This window comes from Brassica oleracea, chromosome C1, assembly GCF_000695525.1.
Source record: "Brassica oleracea var. oleracea cultivar TO1000 chromosome C1, BOL, whole genome shotgun sequence".
Lineage (NCBI taxonomy): Eukaryota > Viridiplantae > Streptophyta > Magnoliopsida > Brassicales > Brassicaceae > Brassica > Brassica oleracea.
The window spans coordinates 20,313,252-20,320,572 of record NC_027748.1 but is presented as its reverse complement, the minus strand read 5'-3'; the positions used below and the strand labels follow the sequence as shown (position 1 = coordinate 20,320,572).

At 41.5% G+C, this 7,321-nt stretch overlaps 1 pseudogene; it reads right to left on the bottom strand.

The window, feature by feature from the left end:
- Nucleotides 1-7,063, bottom strand: part of LOC106310298 — a 15,949-nt pseudogene extending 8,886 nt beyond the window's left edge.
- Nucleotides 7,064-7,321: the final 258 nt, after the last annotated feature.

Below are 7,321 nucleotides of genomic sequence, written 5' to 3'. Positions count from 1 at the left end.
AACACGCCACTCACACTCCATGCCTACTCAGACGCAGACTGGGCAGGTTGAGATCACGATGACTACACGTCCACAGGAGCATACATCGTCTATATTGGCAAGCAACCTATCTCTTGGAGCTCACGCAAAATGAAAGGAGTTGCTCGCTCCAGCACAGAAGCCAAGTACAGAAGCCTTACTGGAGCAGCAGCAGAAGTCCTATGGATCACTCACCTCCTCCAAGAACTCCGAGTGCCCTTGAAGACCACACCAACTCTGTTTTGTGACAACATAGGAGCAACCTACTTGGCAGCAAACCCGGTCTTCCACTCACGAATGAAACATCTAGCACTGGACTATCACTTTGTTCGGGAGCTGGTACAACGCAAGTTTCTTCGTGTGTCACACATCAGCACCACAGACCAACTCGCTGATGCACTCACCAAACCTCTTCCGCGGGCACGGTTTCATGATATATTTGTCAAGATTGGACTGTCTACGACTCGTCCATCTTGAGGGGGCGTATTAGTGTATATCCATACTGAAGATAATGATCGTAGATAATACGCTAGTACTTATCTATAGATTTGATCTTATCAAAGATCTTGTATATCATGTATAAATAAGCTATCACGTTATCAATAATATACACATTCAAACCTATCTTACACGCATCTCCTCTGGAAAGTATCTAACCGTTCTTTGAGGCTTTAAGTGATTTTCCTCGAGACTTCTCTGAATCCTAGAAATTTTTCCAGTTTGGATAAAGTTTGAATCTGATGAGTACTGTAATCCAGTTGCAGACTCGGTATAAGGAGACTGTTCATTCGGGAATAACCCGCAATCCAAGCTGATGAACCCTGTTTAAGGTAAAACCCTATTCGTTAAATCAAATTCCAGACAACTTGTATTTAAAGTAGCAAAAATGTACCGTTAAAACTGTGTGAATTTAACGTATTATGTTTGTTGAATCTATTTATAAAAGTGATGCAGCATCATGATACCTTCATCGCCAAGCAATTGTTTTTCTATTTTCGGCTTTTAAAAGATTTCCTCTTCTATCTATGATTTCCTTTTATTAGATTTTCTATTTTTAAGAGACTTAGGTTATTCTAAACCGTCTCTAAGACTTATATAAGGGTTTTGTAAGTTGGCTTTGATGATTAGTTTTTGGAAGTTAATAAACTAGAGTTTTCTCTAAAGCCTTGCATTAATTCGATTCTGTCATCAATACGAGAGCCTTGCATCGAATTTGATTAAATTATTCGATTTAAGAAGTTTAACCTAAATATTTAGATTTGAGCTGAGTTACCGTTGATACGCTGCGCCAAGTTGGTATCAGAGCTTTGCTACGCTCCTTCCGTATTCACAATGGCTAGGACACGTCGCGCCCCTGTTCAAACCGAAGCAGAAGCTACCCGAGAAGCTATCACCGAGCTTCAAGCGCAGATGCGCACCATCACCGCCGCCCTCCAGAACCTCGGCGTTCAACGCAACGCACCGCCACCCCCTGTTGGTAACCAGGCCAACGACCAAGATGAAGAAACAGATGGAGAAGACGACAGGGAGGAGAACCTTGTTGCTGACAACCCCTTTGCCCCTCTCCGTCATAACAATGCACTGGCACAAGGTGCTGCCTTAGGAGCTGATGATGGTTTTCAATGGGAAAAAGGATTTAAAACAGAAATCTCTGAATTCCATGGCAACTCCTCCGCTGAAGAAATACTTGATTGGATTGTTACGGTTGAAGAAATTCTCGAATTCAAAAGAGTCCCAATGGATAGATGTGTTCCTGTTCTAACCATGCGGTTTCGAAACAGAGCAGCGGCATGGTGGACGCAACTGAAAGCAACACGATCTCGTCTCGGCAAGCCAAAAATCGTTTCATGGGATAAATTGAAGTCAAAGCTGAAGAAAACATTCCTGCCGTATAATTATGATCAGACTATGTTCCAACGTCTACATAATATTCGTCAATGACCGCGTTCTGTTGCTGATTATTCTACGGAATTTTTCTTACTCCGGACTCGTGTCGACATACAAAATTGTGAACGTCAACTTGTCGCGCGGTTCACTGCCGGTCTCCAACAACAGATTCAGCATACAATCAACTTGTTCAACCCGCTAACACTGGCGGAAGCTCATCAACAAGCAGTCACAATTGAAGCTCAAACAAAAACGGGTAGCTTGTCCTGGACGTCATCTCGTCTCGTTCGTACCACTCCGTTACCAACAGCTCCAGTCGCAAGTGATGATACATCCTCTGCTAAAACAGAGACGTCCATTGTACCACTTGATACTCGACAGACACACCCAAGTTCCCTTCGATGCTTTTCTTGTGGAGAAATTGGCCATCGACAGGCGAACTGCCCTACCCAGAACCGTCGTGGTCTTCTTCTCGACACAGCATGTAACGATGTTGAAGTCGTTTATGATGAAGAAATTCCCGACGTCGTCGACGATACTGAAGTACTAACAGCGGACACTGGTACCGCATTAATGCTTCACCGAGTTTGTCTTGCTCCTCATAGCGTCAATGAGAATCCTCAACGCAAAAATCTTTTTCATTCTAAGTGTACCATTGGAGGAAAGGTCTGCAAGTTCATTATTGACTCTGGTAGTAGTGAAAACGTGGTGGCTGAGGATGTTGTGAACAAACTTAGCTTGCCTACAGAACTTCACCCTCATCCTTACAAGCTTGCATGGCTAGACAAAAAGACAGATTTACTGATCACTCGTCGTGCGTTGATCTCATTCTCGGTTGGTGATTCTTATAAAGATCAAATTCACTGTGATGTTGCGCCCATGGATGCTTGCCATATGCTTCTTGGCCGACCATGGATATTCGATCGTCGCATTCAACATGATGGCTACCTCAATACCTACAGTTTTCGATTTCAAAACCGCAATTTTACTCTCCAGCCGTCGTTACCAGAGAAACTGAGCTTACCATCCTCACCCGCGTTAATTCTGCAACGCAGACCGTTTGAAGCTACACTTCGGGAAGAAGGATTTGTGTTCATTCTGTTAGCAGCAGAGCCACCAACGACACTTCCATCAGTCCCTAGCGCGTTTACAGCTTTACTTGACGAATTTCAGGATGTCTTTCCCGATGACTTGCCATCTTGACTTCCTCCTCTCCGTGATATTCAACATCGCATTGATCTAGTTCCAGATGCAGCACTCCCGAACAGAGCTCATTATCGCATGAGTCCTAATGAACACGAAGAACTCCGAAGACAAGTGGAAGAACTCGTCGTCAAGGGTTTCTTACGAGAAAGTCTAAGCCCCTGCGCAGTTCTCGCATTGTTAATACCTAAGAAGGATGGTTCTTGGCGAATGTGTGTTGACAGTCGCGCTATCAACAAAATAACAGTTCGTTACAGATTCCCAATCCCTCGCCTTGATGATTTATTAGATCAAATTGGAGCTGCGTCCGTGTTCTCAAAACTCGATCTAAAGAGTGGCTATCACCAAATCAGGATTCGTCTAGGAGATGAATGGAAAACGGCGTTTAAAACTCGTGAAGGACTTTTTGAATGGCTTGTGATGACCTTTGGGTTATCAAATGCGCCAAGCACGTTTATACGATTCATGAATCAAGCTCTGCGCCCTTTTATAGGGAAGTTCGTGGTTGTCTATTTTGATGATATTTTAATCTTCAGCATGACTCTGGCCGAGCATCTGGACCACTTGCGCGAGGTTCTCCTTGTGCTCCGTCGTGATAAATTGTTTGCCACCAAGAAGAAGTGCGAGTTCGGTTCTTCTCAGGTTCACTTCCTTGGTTATATCGTCTCTGCAAGTAGGCTAGCCGTGGATCCCAGCAAAGTGGAAGCAATTAAAACATGGCCAACTCCGTCACCGCTAACTGAGACGCGCAGCTTCCATGGCCTGGCATCTTTTTATCGACGGTTTGTTGCACAGTTCAGTAGCTTAATGGCGCCCTTAACTGATTGTATTCGTCGAGAAGGTCAGTTTGTTTGGACTGCCGAGGCTGATATGGCCTTTGAGGCAATCAAAACAAAGCCCAGTTCTGCGCCGATTCTTGCTCTTCCAGATTTTTCTCAAGTTTTTGAGCTTCATTGTGATGCCTCTAAAACGGGGATTGGTGCGGTTCTAAGTCAGCGTGGTCGTCCTATAGCCTTCTTCAGCGAGAAGATCAGTGGTGCTCGCATGCGTTATAGTACTTATGACATCGAGTTCTATGCAGTGGTGAAATCTATAAAGCATTGGCGACATTACCTTTTTCATAAGGAGTTTGTTCTTTTTACATACCACGATGAACTCAAGCATCTTAGCAGCCAGGATAAAGTTTCTGCAAGACATGCTGCATGGGTTGCTTACTTACAGCAATTTACTTTTGTGATCAAGCATACTTCAGGTCTTTCCAACCGCGTAGCGGATGCCTTGAGTCGACGCCATAACTTGCTGACTGTTCTTCATGTCTCTGTTCCAGGCTTGGGAACGTTTGCTGATCTTTACCCATCGGATATCTTCTTTGGTCGAATTATGGCTGAAGTTCAGTCTGGCCTCTCGCGTGATTATACACTTCACGATGGCTTCCTTTTTCGTGGGGAACATTTATGCATTCCGGATTCGAGCCTTAGACTCAAGCTTATCTCTGAGATACATAATGAAGGTCATCTTGGGCGTGATAGAACTTTACACCTCGTCTCCACTTCTTATTTCTGGCCATCTTTACGCCGTGACGTTGAACGGTATGTGGAACGGTGTGTTACATGCCAATCGTCAAAGGGTCATGCTACCAACGCTGGTCTTTACTTGCCTCTGCCTGTACCAACACAGCCATGGTCAGACATTAGTATGGACTTTATGATGGGACTTCCGCGTACTCAAAAGAGTTTCAATTCGATCTTTGTGGTGGTTGATCGTTTTTCTAAGATGGTTCAATTCATTCCTTGTAAGCGGACTACTGATGCTCTCCAAGTTGCTACCCTATTCTTTCGGGAAGTCGACCATTTACATGGATTACCAACGTCCATAGTCTCTGATCGTGACTCTCGTTTTTTGGGACATTTTTGACGTTCTTTGTGGAAGATGCTTGGAACTACTCTTGACATGAGTTCGGCGTATCATCCTCAAACGGATGGTCAAACTGAAGTTACTAATCGATCTTTGGAAAACTTACTTCATTGCTTAGTCGGCGATTCTGTAAAGTCATGGGATTCTAAACTGCCTCAAGCAGAGTTTGCACACAATCGTGCACTTAACCGTAGCTCTGGGTTTAGCCCGTTCCAAGTTATCTATGCTGTTGTCCCGCGTGGGCCACTTGACCTTGCTACTCTCCCTGATCGCGTACGCCTTCATGGTGGGGCTGATGACTTAATTGACGATATACTTAAGGTTCATGGACAGGTGGTCACGAATTTGGAAGATTCAGCTTCGAAATATAAAGCTGCAGCTGATGTTCATCGCAGGCGTCTTGTGTTTGAAGTCGGTGATCTTGTATGGGTATTTCTCACGAGAGACAGGATGCCAGCTCATGCCTACAACAAGCTTAAAGCAAAGAAGATTGGTCCTCTTCAAGTACTTGAACGCATCAATGATAACGCCTACCGTCTGCAATTACTGGCTGACATTACGACGTCTGATGTGTTTAGCGTGAAGTACTTGTCGCGTTATGTTCCTCCGGACGCCATCCACGATTCGGGGTCGAATCTTTCTCACCCCGGGGGACCTGATGCAGCATCATGATACCTTCACCGCCAAGCAATTGTTTTCCTATTTTCGGCTTTTAAAAGATTTCCTATTTCCTTTTATTAGATTTTCCATTTTTAAGAGACTTAGGTTATTCTAAACCATCTGTAAGACTTATATAAGAGTTTTGTAAGTTGGCTTTGATGATTAGTTTTTGAAAGATAATAAACTAGAGTTTTCTCTAAAGCCTTGCATTGATTCGATTATGTCATCAATACGAGAGCCTTGCATCGAATTTGATTAAATTCTTCGATTCAAGAAGTCAGGTCTCTAAAGATTTAGCCTAAATTTTTAGATTTGAGCTGAGTTACCGTTGATACGCTGCCGCCAAAAAGTATAGATGTTCATTTGAAATTTACGTTAATGGAATAATTAACGAGCTAAATTATTAATGAAGAAATTCCAATATAATAACAGATCACATGTTTTTCCAAACAAAAAAAAAAATTGTACGCTCATGTTACGTACATAGACATCATCCATTTGGTATATTACACGGTCGTTCATATAAAAAATAATATGGTAAGGAGAAAATCACGGCTTCTGTAACCATCAAATGACAGGGTAAATCCATAAAAAACCTTAATCTAATAAAATTGATGTCCACATAAAGAAATAAAGCTACGGAGAAGAGAAATGCATCCGATAACAGTTAGATGACATGGATAAAATTTTCATTGACATGTTTAGTGTTTCTAAAACCGGATGAGAAGCTGAACCGGAAAATATTTGGATCACCGTTCAATATGGTTCGACCGGATCAAAACTGGTTCAATAATTTAGACTAAAATATTCTAATACTATATAATTTTTTAAGTAAGGTTAGTAAATATAATACATAATTAAAATATAAATAAATTTCAAATATAAAAAAATTGTGAATATAAACTAATTTTTTGTTTATATAAATGGTTTATGAATTTTGATGATTTTAATAGTTTTTATTCAGTTCTAGCTTTGAGACCTAATCCGATTATGTGACCGGTTCATGGGTGAACCTGGTCCAGCTATCGGATCAGTCTGGTTTTAAAATGGTTTGAACCCATTTTTGTTCAACCAACAATGGTTGAACTGCCAAATATATATATATTTCTTTTCATAGCGTAAACCCCTTCGACAATCTATATGATCTCAGAAACGTTTTCAACGACTATGCCAATCCACCGGGCTTAAATAGTTTCCTTTTTTCTTTGTAATGATCGAGAATACCAAAAGTGTCAAGTGTTTTTCTTGTAGGAAAAAAAAAACGATACTAACATTAACATGAAAATGTGGATTATTACATACCTTGCTGAGCTTGAACAAAGTAAATCATGGCGAATGTTACTATAAGTGCAACCATCGAAAGCCCATGGGATTTCTCCATATTCTCTTATTTTACAAACAATAAGAAGAAAGTTTTGAACAATAAATGAAGTTTATAAACGATGATACATGAGCAGAAAAAACCTTTCGACATTTCAAGCAGAAGACCATACCAAGTACCAAGTCAATCTTCTGAACGTGAATAGATGTGTTGGTACCCAAAAAAATAAATTAAATGACCAACTGATAAAATTGTGTAAACACATTTAGTATAATATGTTTGCTAGTGGGAAAAATTGTATAAGAAAATGTTCAACTT